At 43.5% G+C, this 15,201-nt stretch overlaps 1 pseudogene; it reads right to left on the reverse strand.

Annotated features, from left to right (window-relative positions):
• Positions 1-15,201, reverse strand: part of LOC132387346 (zinc finger protein 208-like) — a 220,438-nt pseudogene that overhangs the window by 53,455 nt on the left and 151,782 nt on the right.

Raw genomic sequence — 15,201 nt, forward strand, 5'->3', positions numbered from 1 at the left:
CATGAAATACAAACAAACAAGGCAGTAAGTGCAGAAAATGCCAAGAGAAACGAGACACAATCCAACACATTCCTTGGATCCTGCAGCAGTTTAACTCAATCTGATTACTTACGCAGGTACAATCAAGTGGCAAATATCGCTCACCTAAATCTTGCTTTAAATACAAACTGATGAATGACCACTGTAACTTCATTAAGGCACAATAAATTCAAGCCTGATTCAGTTAAGGACATAATCTCACAATTTACATGATAATCAATACATTATTTCCGATAGGATAATCTCAAGTAACCATTTGGATATAATATTACAGGATAAACAAGCAGGAATAATTCCCTCAATAGGTATAACCATTCTCAACACACACATGTGCCTCCACCACAGGCATTGTTCGTGAGTCAGATAACCATATTATTTCGTCTGCCAATTAGCGTTAAAATGTTGCTACTCTGTCATTCGTTGCCACGCCCCACTGTTGATTCCTTTTTCCTCATCATACGTTCTTACCCCGTCCAGAGCCCCAAACTCTGCTCTGTGCACCTCTGGTTTCTGACCCTGCTCCTTTGAACTTCCAACTAGGCTTCCCATTCCAATTTAAGTCTTTAGAGGACAGTGGTGTTTCCAACAACCCTTTAGAAGCAGGGAAAATCAGTAATAATGTGGAAATAAATTGTGATTAAGGAGGTTAACGAACAATGTCATTCTTCATCAGCCCAGAGATTAGAACTGCAGTCATCTCGACTTCTTCAGTCTGCAAAGAATTCAAGGGAAACCTCTTCACCGAGAGAGTGGTGACTGTTTGGAACCCATCATTACAGGGAGAGTGAGAGATGAACAAAAGGGCAAGATTTAAATGGACTGATGTAGAACAGATTCACTGGCCGGGTTCAGCAGGCCTGAGGACAATAGTTGTGTTGTAAATTCACTAAGCACCAAACACAGAGTTTAAAATAGAACTGGTTTATTTGTCCGAGATCCAGAATATTAAACTCCAGTTCCTGACTGAGAGTTAGGACACCTCTTCCCAGAAGCAGAGGGGTTCCTTGCGGAAATACAGGACGAGGTGGGTAACAAAGGGAAAACAAATCGAAACTTCATGAAATACAAACAAACAAGGCAGTAAGTGCAGAAAAGGCAAAGAGAAACCAGACACAATCCAACACATTCCAGGATCCTGCAGCAGTTTAACTCAATCGAATTGCTTAAAAAGGTACAATCCAGTGGCAAATATCATTCACCAAAATCTTGCTTTAAACTACAAACTCATGAATGCCCTCCATCACTTCATAAAGGCACCATAAATTCAAGCCCAATACATTTTTAGTCAAAAAGTACAATTTATATGATAATGAATATATTATTATTTCAGATAGGACAATCCATAATAAACATCTGGATATAATATTTCAGGATTACCAAGCAGGAACAACTCCCTCAATAGATATAACAATTCCCAAAACACACGTGTTCCTCGACCAGTGGAGCACCTTACAAGAGACATTGTTTTTGTCACCAGTTAGACAAATAAATGACTTTTTCTGTCAATCAGCTTCCATATGTTGCTACTCTGTCATTCATTGCCACACCTCGTTGCTGATTCCCTTCTCCTCATCATACGTTCTGACCCCGACCAGAACCCCAAACTCTGCCCTGAGTGGACCTGCCTCTGGTTTCTGACCCAGCTTCATTGGACATCCAACAAATGGTTTCTGCTTTCTGTCTTTAGAGTACAGTAGAGTTTTCAACAACCCTTCAGAAGCATGGAAAATGACCCATAATGGTGAAATGAGCCCTAAATAAGGAGGTTAACTCCCAAAGTCTTTCTTCCTCAGCCCAGAGATTGGAGGGGCAAAGAACATCTCAGACAGAACTGCAGTCAACTCCACTTCAGTCTGCAGGAAATTCAAGGGAAACCTCTTCACCCACAGAGTGGTGACTGTTTGGAACCCATCCCACAGGGAGAGCAAGAGGTGATCAACAAGGGAGGATATAAAAGGACTGCCATGGAAGAGAATCACTTGCAGGGTTCAGCAGGCCTGAGTTGACTCTCTATTGTACACTAGTTGTGTTATAAGTTCACTAAGTTCTGGAGACAGAGTTTAAAAGAGAACTGGTTTATTTATCACAGATCCAGAATACAGTATTAAACTCCAGTCACATTAGAGGTGAATATGCAGCCGAAGAAACTCCTCCAATGCCCAGTGACCAGAGTGCAGAACTGGGTGTGGTGAACAGCAGCAATAATTGCAGAGTTCAGTACCGATAGTCACTCTCAAAATAGCATTCAGCAACGGTGATGGACAAATATCCAGCATGCAGTTTCCTGAAACTGTCTCCCCACTGTGAACTCAGCAGTGTGTCACAAGTGTAACACTGCTAATGTAATGGCTTCTCAGTAATGTTTCACTGCTGAGGTAATGGTTTCACTGTAGCAGCAATGTTTTGCTTATGACTGGGGAGGACAGGTTTTTGGAGTGTGGGGCTGTCCAACGACAAAACATGTGTGTCTGGAAGAGAGTTTTTCGTGGTCTTTTGCTGGGGAGTGATGAGAAGATGCGAATGAAGAGAGCATGCCCTTTTTCTTTTATTATTGTTTTCTTTACTAACACTATGGTCAAAGTTGGAATTATAAAGCTCAATTGTTTGATCACATATTGTGTACTGTTTATGTCAGAGTACTAAAATGTAACAGGGGACATATCACGCAGTATTCACCCAGCGAGATTTATTAAGTTTGGCCAGGCACGGCCTCTACCCAGTGTGAACTCGCTGGTGTCTCTGTAGATGAGATGACTGAGTGAATCCTTTCCCACAGTCTGAGCAGGTGAATGGCCTCTCCCCAGTGTGAACTCGCTGATGTCTCTGTAGATGAGATGACTGAGTGAATCCTTTCCCACAGTCTGAGCAGGTGAATGGCCTCTCCCCAGTGTGAATTTGCTGATGTACCTTCACTTGAGATGGAAAAGTGAATCCTTTCCCACAGTCTGAGCAGGTGAATGGACTCTCCCCAGTGTGAACTGACTGGTGTGTTTGTAGGTGGAATGACTGTATGAATCCTTTCCCACAGTCTGAACAGGTGAATGGCCTCTCCCCAGTATGAAGTCGCTGATGTACCTTCAGATGAGATGACGATTTGAATCCCTTCCCACAGTCTGAGCAGGTGAATGGCCTCTCCCCAGTGTGACCTCGTTGATGTACTTGTAGATGTGATGACTGAGTGAATCCTTTCCCACACTCTGTGCAGGTGAATGGCCTCTCCCCAGTGTGACCTCGTTGATGTACTTTCAGTTTAGATGGGCAAGTGAATCCCTTCCCACAGTCCGAGCAGGTGAACGGCTGCTCCCCAGTGTGAACTAACTGGTGTACCAGTAGGTGGGATGACTGAATGAATCCCTTCCCACACTCTGAGCATGTGAACGGCCTCTCCCCATTGTGAACTCTCTGATGTACCTTCACTTGAGATGGAAAAGTGAATCCTTTCCCACAGTCTAAGCAGGTGAATGGCCACTCCCCAGTGTGAACTGACTGGTGATCCATTAGGTCAGATGACTGAGTGAATCCCTTCCCACAGACTGAACAGGTGAATGGCCTCTCCCCAGTGTAAACTCGCTGGTGAGCCATTAGAACAGATGACTAAGTGAATCCTTTCCCACAAATTCAGCAGGTGACCAGCCTCTGCCCAGTGTGAACTGACTGGTATGTCCACAGGTGGGAAGACCGTCTGAAACCCTTTTCACATACAGAACAGGTGAATGGCCTTGTCCCAGTGTGAACTCGCTGATGTACCTTCAGTTGAGATGACCGAGTGAATCCCTCCACACTGTCTGAGCAGGTGAACGGCCTTTCCCCTGTGTAAAATGATAGGAAGGCCAATTGGTCAGATGATCCAGTGAATCACTCCCCACAGTCTGAACAGGAAGGATGACAGAGTGAATCCCTTGTTCCACTTCTTAAATATCTGGACAGAGACAGCAAAACTGGCTGTTGTGTTCAAGATTCCCATAGACAACTTCCTTGTCACTTTTAACCTGTAAAAAAATTAACAAAGTCCATAAATGAGTGTAGGATAACATTTCAGATGAGATTACTTGAGTTGTCAAGGTGTGATCTGGCATCACACTGTTACAGTAAAGTTCAACCCAAGCTGGATCGTGAAATCATCTTCTAAATGGTCACAGTGCTGGCATCTGGAATGACTCTCTGATGCTCATCCTGTCTCTATAAGAATGGGGCATTTCTCCCATCTCCAATCTGTTACCTGGCTCAGTTTGACTATCTCCATTGGTATGATTCCCTGTTCCCACAGTAACTGAAGCACTCTCACACAAATAGCCGGCAGTGCACTCCACGCACCCACCACTCTCTGTGTAAAACACTTACCCCGACATCCCCTCGGTTCCTATTTCCAACCACCTTAAAACTATGCCCCCTCATGCTAGTCATTTCAGCCTGGGAAAAAAACCTCTAGCGATCCACACGCTGAATGCCCCTCATCATCTTATACACCTGAAAAAGGCTTGAAACATAAACAAGGAAATTAAACACTGCCTTGAGGATTTGTTAGAAGGGTTCAAAATTATGAGGGTATAGATAGGGTAAATGCAAGGAGCTTTTTCCACTGAGTCTGGGTGGGATGATAAGAAGAGGTCATGGGTAAGTGGAGAAGGTGAATATTTAACAGGAACATGTGGAAAAGCTCTTTACTGAAATGGTTGTGAGAGTGTGGAATGAGATCACAGCACAAGTGGTGAATATGAGCTCGATTTCACCATTTAACAGAAGTTTGGATGGGAGCCTGGATGGTAGGGGTATGGAGGGCAATAGTCCCGTTGCAGGTAGTTGCATTAGACAGCTTAAGTGTTTTTAATGGCATTGACTAGATGGGCCAAATAGCCTGTTTCTGTACGGAACTCCTCCATGTTTCTGTGACAGAGAAGCTGTTGAAGCTTGTTTGGAAGGGAAAAGGTAGGAGTGACAACGTAGCAGCAATGGCTGGAGTTTCTGGAGCAATTTGAGAGATGAATGGTAGACACATCCCAAAGAAGTGGAAGCATTGGAACGGCAGGAGAACACAACCGTGGCCATAAAATCAATAGAGAGAGAAAATCATAGAGGAAATTATTGGGAAGCTTTTAAAAGCCAGCAGAAGATGACTGAAAAAAAAGTTGGATGAGCTCAGGGCATGGCATTATGATATTCTAGTCATTAATGACTCTCGGTAGCACCCAAAAGCCTGAGCCATTTAGAGGAACAAGATTTCAGCGGCCTCAGTATCTCTTGAAAACCATGGTTACCTGCACCAGTTAACATTCAACTTTTATTTTGGCAGGCACATGCAAACTCTGCACCCTCAATTGTTCACTTGTGATCAACTCCATTGCCAGGAAACAGCCAGTCCCAAACCACACTTGTCAGATCCTTTCTGATACCATCAAAATTGAACTTTCTTCAGTTTAGAATATCAACCCATGGTCCAGACCTCTCTTTTTCCATATTTACTTGGAACCTTATGTCATTACAAAGTGTTCCCATACACTAATTTCTGTCACTTACGATGGATCATTTCCTAAAAGTTTATTGCACACTTCTATGTTGGGAATTTTACATACTGATTAAGGGCACATTTGATAAACTCTACCCCATCTAGTTCTTTTACATATGGGAGTCCCACTCAATATATGAAAAGTTAAAATCACTTCCTCTATCAAACTTTGTTTCTTGGCATTGACGGCAATCTCTGCAAAGTTCGTTCCTCTAAATCTCTGAGTGTTGGGTGCAACCAAGTCCCAATAATGGCTACAATATCACAATTCCCTGTCCTGAGCTCATCGGGCTTTCCTACGATGCTTTGTGCATTGTGATATACACAGCTCAGCACAGTCATTGCACCACGCTCAACCTTTCGTCTGCTGACTCTATCTGAGGTCTGAGCAACGTCTGTCTGGGTGTCAAGAAAGCAGCCAGTGCTGCACTCTCACACAAACTATGCAGCAGGCCTGTAGCAGGTTATGAAGGATTTTCTCACTTGAGCTCAAAGTCACAAAAACAATGGAACTGGTTGTGATCTACAGAAGGAATGGAGATGGGCTAACCCCTATTGGTATCAATGGATCTGGGGTTGAGAGAGTGAACAGCTTTAAGTTCCTCGGCATTAACATCACCGAGGATCTCATGTGGTCTGTACATATCGGCTGTGTGGTACGTGTCCGTAAACCTCTTTCACCTCAGATGGTTGAAGAAGTTTGGTATGGGACCAAAATCCTAAGAACTTTCTACAGGGGCACAATTAAGAGCGTCCTGACTGGCTGCATCGCTGCCTGGTATGGGTACTGTACTTCCCTCAATTGCAGGACTCTGCAGAGAGTGGTGTGGACAGCCCGGTACATCTGCAGTTGTGAACTTCCCATGATTCAGGACATTTACAAAGGCAGGTGCGTAAAAAGTCCTGAAGGATCATTGTGGACCTGAGTCACCCCAACCACAAACTGCTCCAGCTTCTACCAACCGGGAAACGGTACGGCAGCGTACAAGCCAGGACCAGCAGGCTCCTGGACCACTCCTTCCACCAGGCCAACAATTTAATTTATGCTGATACAATTGTGTTACTGTTATAATGACTGTCCTACGGACAAACATTACACATTTAGATGGAGAAGTAACATAAACTTTTCTACTCCTTATGTATATGAATGATATAAGTCAATTCATTTCACCCACTTCACTATCTGTTCTGGCATTCTGACGCCAATTCCCCCTGCAAATTTGGTTTCACCACACACCCTCTCCACCACACAGTAGCAACAGCAAGCCTTACCACTAGGATATTAGATCTTGCCTAGTTTTAATTCCCAAACTAACAAATCCCCTATCAACCATTTGACTTTTCTCTGCCTGGTAATCCCCCCTACAGTTTAGAAAGTGTTCTACCTGTTGTTGTATGAGATGACCCCAAGAGTACTCTGTGATGGCTATTTAACCCCATTCCCCTTCCTGACTCTCACTCGTTTAATGTGTCCTACACCTTGGGTGTAACTCACCTCTCTTGATGTCATAACTATCAACCCCTCTGACTCCCAGATGATCCAGAATTCATCCATTTCCAGCTTCAGCTCCTTAAAGCTCAGGGTTACAGGCTGCAGCTGGATGCACATCTTGTAGGTGAGGGTATCAGGGACACTGGAAGTCTCCCCTCCTTCCCACCAATGTCCCGTCTAATTTGTAATGACCGGTGTGCTGAAACACCTTGTGCTGTGCAATTTTTACACACTGACAACAAGACGTGCACACTGAATTTTACACAGGGAGTTATTTATTTTAACAACTAGCAAATCACCGTTGATAGAACCTTTGATCTCCTCTGGGTTTGATCGAGTTATCTGCACTCTCACACAAACTATGTAGCAGGCCTGTTGCAGGTTATGAAGGATTTTCTCACTAGAGCTTTTGCACACCGTCCAGATGTGATTTGCTTGCTAAATGATACTTTAAAATGTCAGATTTCCAAATATCACTCCACTTCTTCCCACTTGTCAATTCTCCAACAACTTTTGCATCGCCACAATACACACAGGTAACACCAGTTTCTGTATTGTATATACATATTTCCCCTGAACCCTCCCCCAAGTGAGAGATGGTGTTGAACTCAATGTGGCAATGCCAGTGAACATAAAGGGAAGGGCAGTAGTCTTTCTGTCTCACTGGAGTCTGGCACATTTGTGATGTGAAAGCTGCTTGTTGCCCAGGACAAAGGTGTTTGATATCATTATGTACCCAGAGAGAATGGGACAAAACATGTCCTCACCGGTAGAAAAGTGCAGAACGAGAGGAGGTAGAAGAAGCAACACACACAAAATGCTGGAGGAACTCAGCAGGCCAGGCAGCATCTACGGAAAAGAGTACTAATGCTGAGTTCCTCCGGCATTTTGTGCGTGTTGCTTGGATTTCAAACATCTGCAGATTTTCACTTGTTTACGATTGGAGAAAGAAAAAAGGTGATTTTCTCAACTGGTGATGCAAAAGATTTTGTTCCCTTTCTCCGAGTTCCTAATCCTTGCATTTAGATAGCTGGAGCTCAGCTCTGTCTGAGAGATCCATCGGTTCCCATTCCCTCATCAGCCGGAAGCTCCCCGGGGCCCGTGTACGGATCGTGGGGCTGAGAGAGAGGGAGGAGAGCAGGCGAGTCCCAGGATTGCGGACTACGACATCCGGAGTTCACAGCAAATGTCCCTCAGTGGGTATTTAAGATATCAACCCGGAAAATCATTCCTACCTTTACCGATCCTCCGGAGCGCCTTTGTGTACAGCGCGCATGCGTGCTATTTGGTGACGTCATCGACCTTGATGCCTGCGCATATGATCGTTGCTTCAGAAGCAGCGAAATTTTAAACCGAGGGGTTCATGGGTAAGCGAGGTGCCATTAAACATTCCTGCTAGCACCGGTTTCATGCCCACACCGCGGGGTTTTTTCTGTGTAGAAAACTCAGTAGCTGTTTTAAAGTAGAAAGCAGCTCCCAAAAACAATGTACTCAATATCAACAGGCATTCCATTTAACTAAAGCCTCTCGGACAACCTTCTTTCAAAGGCAGATATAAAACACAAGAGATTCTGCAGTTGCTAGAAATACACACACACACACACACACACACACACACACACACACAGACACACACACACACACACACACACACACACACACGATGCTGGAGGAACTGTGCAGTTCAGCTAGCAACTAAGCAGAGGAGTACACAGTCTAGGCATGCTGAAGGGGCTCAGCCTAAACGTTGTGCATTTATTCCTCTCCACAATTGCTTCCTGATCTGTTGATTTCCAGTATTTTGCAGAAATTAACCACCTTTTTTTTCTCAATCAAGCAGTTTTTAAATGTGTCTGATCTTTCATTTGTAGCCACATCCTGCAGGTTCGGTTTGTCTTCTTCCTCCTCCTTGTAAACTCCAGGCCCCATCTCTTTCTGGAGCCCCAAATCCCTGACTGGCAACTTGGTTTCTGACTCTGCTCCATTCACTCGCTAGTCTGCTGTCAGACTTCAGAGGTTCATTGGAACAACCCAGCAGTTCGAAGCGAAGTCTCTGACTCTGCTCCATTCACTCGCTAGTCTGCTGTCAGGCTTCAGAGGTTCATTGGAACAACCCAGCAGTTCGAAGCGAAGTCTCTGACTCTGCTCCATTCACTCGCTAGTCTGCCGTCAGGCTTCAGAGGTTCATTGTAACAACCCAGCAGTTCGAAGCGAAGTCTCTGACTCTGCTCCATTCACTCGCTAGTCTGCTGTCAGGCTTCAGAGGTTCATTGTAACAACCCAGCAGTTCGAAGCGAAGTCTCTGACTCTGCTCCATTCACTCGCTAGTCTGCCGTCAGACTTCAGAGGTTCATTGTAACAACCCAGCAGTTCGAAGCGAAGAACTTTGAAATTAGTGAGAGTGACCCAAAACATTGAAAAGAGCGGAGAAGAAGGAGTTTAACCATCTTCGTCCTGAGCCCTGAACAACGTCACAACCACAGTGAGCTCATCGTCTTGTTCAGCCCGGAGAAAATCATGCAGGAAATTCATGCAGGTGTATAAGATGATGAGAGGCATTGGTCGTGTGGATAGCCAGAGGCTTTTTCCCAGGGCAGAAACGGCTAACACGAGGGGGAATAGGGTTAAGCTGCTTGGAAGTAGGTACAGAGGACATGTCAGAGCTAAGGTTTTAAAGCAAAGAGTGGTGTGTGTGTGGAATGCACCGCCAGCGACGTTGGTAGAGGCGGATAGAATAGGGTCTTTTAAGAGACTCTTGGATAGGTACATGGAGCTTAGAAAAATAGAAGGCTGTGCAGGAAGTTAATTCTAGACAGTTTCTAAAGTTACATGGTCGGCACAACATTGTGGGCCAAAGCGACTGTAATGTGTCGTAGATTTCTATGATTTTATGAAATTCAAGGGAAACCTCCTATCCCACAGAGTGGTGACTAGTTGCAAACTGTCATCTCAGCGAGAGGGAGAGGGGAACGGCAGGGGTGGACTTTCATAAACTGATATGGAACAGAAAAATGGGTAAGGATCAGATGGGCCGAGTGGCCTCTCTAGTGTACATTTTGAGTGTGATAGAGACAGTAAGTACCTGAGGCACGGGATTTGATACAAACTGATTTACCTTTCACAGATCCACAATATTAAACACCAGTCTAGTTTAAGGCTAACATCAGCAGAACAGACTCCTCCAATGCTCAGTGACCAGGGTTCAGTCCTGGGTGTGATGAGCAGCCGCAAGAACTGCAGAATCTGACAGTAACAGTCCCTCAGGAACCTGCAGCTGCCTTCATTCACCGTGATGGTTAAACATTTAACACGGAACTGATTTGAACTTCCTCCCTGATGTGAATTTGCTGGTGTTGCAGCATCTGGAATGATTGAGTAAAACTCTTTGCTCACTCCGGACAGAAATGTGGCCTCTATTTATTGCGAACTCACCGGTGCATCACAAGGTGGGTTAACTGAATGAGTCTCTTCACACACAATGAGCAGGTGAACGGCCGCTTCCCAGTGCGAAGCTGTCGGTGTATCTGCGATGGCCGGATGAACCCCTTCCAAAATGAGTGCCAGTGAATGACGTCACGGTGCTATATCATCATGGTAAGGTATCCAATCAGATCACGTACATGGACAAGTGTTCGGGCTCTCCTTGTAGCGAGTGGGGCGCTGTCTTCTCCAGCATCTCCGCCTCCACATTCAAGGACCGGCGGCATTCAAGCGCTGGTGAACTGACAGATAGAGCGGAACTAACGAGCTGTTGTGTTTGAGATTCCTCTGCACAGATCCTTTGACTTTTCTACACTGTTGTAAAATTAAAAGGCATGTCAGTGGATGAAGGACAACATTTCATTTTTCAAAATGGTCTTGACGCGAGCGGTGTAATTTTGTGAAGGTTTATAGCCTTTGTTATACAACACAGCCATGACTTTTTTAAAACTTAAAACGTCCAATTAATATCTTGGGCAAATAATCAAAGACCAGCCTTATCTTATCATCATCAAAGTTAATCATACCTAACCGACGAGATGGCGAATTATAGTAAACTTTCATTTCAAGAAACGCAATGATCACAGGTCGAGGTTCCTGTTGAGAAGAGGATTTAAACACTGGGGCTCGGTGTGCCCGGTCTATTCCAGGCGGAGTCTGGACCCACAATTCGTATATTGTTCCTCCTTGATCTACTCTCAAGGCGACAATCTATTGTCTTAGAGATTCAACGATTTTCGATTATTTATCTCCGAACTTCCCCAACTCATCCGTCTTAGTATCGACTCTCGTTACAGCATCCTCATGTTCCTGAATTTGAGTAGTCTGTTCCTGCAACGTGTTTTGAATAGTCTGCAGCAGAATCTCCATCCGTTTAAGCTCTGTGGTAGCCTTTAAACACCCATCCGAATGTGGTTCAGACGTTTCGCTCTGAGCTTTCCGAATTAGCTCCGCAATAGCTTCCCCAGTCACAGAAGGATCCGCTTCTTTTTACCAGTAGTTTTAGCACGAGACATCAACGCAGATTGGACTCAGTAACTTAAAAAGAACGAAGCTGTTCGAGAAACACGTCACTCTATGCAAGGCCAGTAGGAGGGGAAGGACAGCATTTCAACTCAGATCATCTACTCTCCATGGTGCCTTCTGATAAAAACACTGTCACAGCTCCAAACAATTTCGAGGAATAATACCTCATCTTCAAACTGACCGCAGTTTCGGCACCAGGCACAATATCAAACTCTCTGCTTCCCTCTCTGTATCAAAATGGATCCTTCCTCCCCTTCATCAGTCTGTGACTTGGCTCAGTTTGTCTGTCTCCTTCGCATTCTGAGCATGCGCCACACACACACTGAGATCACATTTTATTTACACGGCTGTGACTAGAGACTTTCTGATTATTATGTCCCTCCCGGCATTTGACGGTGGTAAACTCAGAGTCAGCAATGATATTGAACAACGGGAGTAGGTGTTAGGCTTTTTCGTTGGAGATGATAAACTGCCGGTAGTGTGTGTCTGGATGAGTGGGTCGTTTTCAGACTGGAAGGAGGTAGCGTTTGGAGTACCCCAGAGATCAGTCCCTGACCACAGTTGTTCACAGTTTAATGTCCTGGCGGAGGCAGCGAGATGAGAGATGTCCCAGTCTGCTGGTGAGGCAGAAAGAGTGGAGTTGGGGGAGGGAAGGCTATTCACATGCAATTTCGTAGCTTTGCAATCAGTACATAGTGCACGGTGGGGCTGCAGTGGCGGGTTCCAATCTGCTAATTAGATTTGCTGACGACACTCCTTTGATCGGCCGAATACCAAATAATAATGAGGCAGCCTACAGAGAAGAAGTCATCACCTTGACACAGTGGTGTCAAGAAAACAATCTCTCCCTCATTGTGACAAAAACAAAGGATCTGGTTGTGGATTAGAGGAGGGATGGAGACAGGGACCAAATTCAAATTTTGCAAGTCTGTTATTGACACAAAATGCAGATTTTAATATTGATCATGACACAATATATTTTATACATTGTTAATGACATAAAAGATATTTACAGATTGTTACTGACAAAGAATCGTATCATTTGTGTTCCGTGTGTTATCTGAATGTACTTGCCTGTGATGCTGCCACAAGTCAGTGTTTCTCTGTACCTGTACCTTCCCGTACTTGTGCACTTGGCAATAAATTCAACAGGACCTGAGAAATCTCAGTGAGATTTGATTAGTGATGATCAACTTGGCAGCTCGGTAGGACGAATGTATGCGACAGTACACTGTTAAATGCAAAACCCTGAACAGTGTTGATGATCAGAGGGATCTTAGACTCCAAGTTCATCGCTCCCTGAAAGAGACAGCACAGATTGATCGGGTGGTTAAGCAGGCAAATGGCATGGTTGTCTTTATTAGATGAAGCATTGAGTTCAAAAGTCGGGAAGTTTTGTTGCGGCTGTTACGAGCCTGCGGTCGTACTGTGACTGTTTCTTTAAGAGCGCCGGCGTGAGGAGGCGGGACTATGACGTCAGTCACAGGCTGACAGCGCTGACTGTGGACTGAACCATAAGAGAGAGAGAGAGAGAGAGAGAGAGAGAGAGATCTGCAGACAGGCAGTCGGCCAGTGTAAAGAGAGAGAGAGACTGGAAAAGCTGATCGCTTCAGATAGTCGCAGCTGAGGCTTGGAACTCTCCTGTGCCCACAAGAGTGGGTTGATCATCGGTACAGGGAACCACAACTAATGTGTGTGGCTGTCACTTTGTATAATCCATAGGAGTGGATTTGGGGATATCTTGTGTTAATCCTTGCCTGGGTCTGTTGTGTGGTAACCCCGGGAACACGGTATTCCTGTGACAGATCACTTTCGCTGATAACTCGTATGTGGACGGATTCAACGGATAAGAACTTCGTCGACGGTTATTTTGATGTAACGGCCTTTTCTCTACGTTTCACCCTGGATTACAAATATCTCTCTCCTATCATTTATTCCGTGGATTACTGAACTTCCCTACTTTACCATCTCAAGACTCTGAGCTTTGTTCCCTCAGGCTTGATAGTCTGGGAATTATATTTACACATTATAATTATATGTATACACATAACACTGCTAACTTTTCTTTATTTCTTTAAATTACTATGTTAGAAGTAGATACTAATAAAGAGAATGGGTTTAACATCAAAATCAGACTCCAGTGTGAACTCCGTTTCTGCTGTTTCGTTTCTAAAACGTTACAGTTCGTAACACAGTTTTATAAAACTAGTTAGACCACATCTGGAGTGTTTCTTACAGTTCTGGCCGCCCCCATTCTCGGAAGGATGTCGGGGCTTTGGAGAGGGCGCAGAAGAGGTTTACGAGGACACCTTTGTAAATGGTTCTATCACCGGTATCTATAACTTGTTGATTGATTCTAGACAAGACTTCTTTGATAAAATAAAAAGAGCTTGGTTGGATGACCTAAATTGTCAGATTTCTGATGATAGATGGAATAGAATTCTTAAACGGGTTAATAAATCATCTGTCTGTGCTCGTCATTCTCTTCTACAATATTAAGTGGTTCACAGAGCATACGATTAAGAACAGAAGCTCTCCAGTTTTTACCAGAATGTTTCTCCACTTTGTAATAAATGCAACTCTGCTGATGCCTCGTTAATTCATATGTTTTGGTTTTGCCCTACAATTGAAAAGATTTGGCGGGAAGTATTCCATACCTTTTCACAACTTTTTTTGGGTCCAATTTGACCCAAATCCCCTTACTGCCTTGTTTGGTATACCTATCTTTTTAACTAAAAAATCTTTCAACCAAATTGACTCTCTTATTTCATCCTTTATTTGGAACAATAAGAGACCAAGAATTAATAAGTATAATTTACAAAAATCTAAAAAAGATGGTGGTCTTGCACTTCCTAATTTAAGACTGTATTATTGGGATGTGAATATTAGACAATTATGTTTTTGGTTATACTGGCTTGATAAGAAACAAAAATAATTATGGGTTGATTTGGAATTAAAAGCTGTTGAACAATTTCATTTAACTTCAATATTAGCAGCTCCATTACCTTTACAGCTCTCCAAAATTCCAAATTTAAATCTTTACCCGGTTATTAAACTATTCCTACGGATTTGGGTTCAGTTTCGTAATTTTTTAAATTTGAAACAATTTAGTTGTCTAGTTTTTTATATCGAAACTTTTCATTTAAACCTTCAACAACTGACCCCATTTTTCTCCTATGGAACAATAAAGGGATCCATTCTTTTAGAGATTTATTTTGTGATGGTCGATTGATGACCTTTGAAGGGCTAATTGACAAAATTTCTCTCGCTCATACACGTTTTTTGGAATATGTTCAGTTTCGACATTTTTTACAACAATGCTTACCTAAGTTTCCATATTTACAAGAATCTGATTTGTTAGATACCATTTTGAAATTGAATCCCTTAGAGAAAGTTTCCATTGGCAGAATGTATAACTTATTTTTGTTACAAATGAGAACATATCACTAAAGATTAAACAAGATTGGGAGAGAGAACTTCATATGATCTTTGTTAATGAAGATTGGCTTCGAGTTTTGAAAAACGGAAATTGTTCTTCTATATGTGCCAACCATTGTTTAATTCAATTTAAAATTGTTCACCGTTATTATTTAACAAAGGAGAGACTATCTAAAATATTTCCTAGTATAGACAAATGCTGTGATATATTTAAGACTGAAGT

Source organism: Hypanus sabinus, unplaced genomic scaffold (assembly GCF_030144855.1).
Source record: "Hypanus sabinus isolate sHypSab1 unplaced genomic scaffold, sHypSab1.hap1 scaffold_176, whole genome shotgun sequence".
NCBI classification, from domain to species: domain Eukaryota; kingdom Metazoa; phylum Chordata; class Chondrichthyes; order Myliobatiformes; family Dasyatidae; genus Hypanus; species Hypanus sabinus.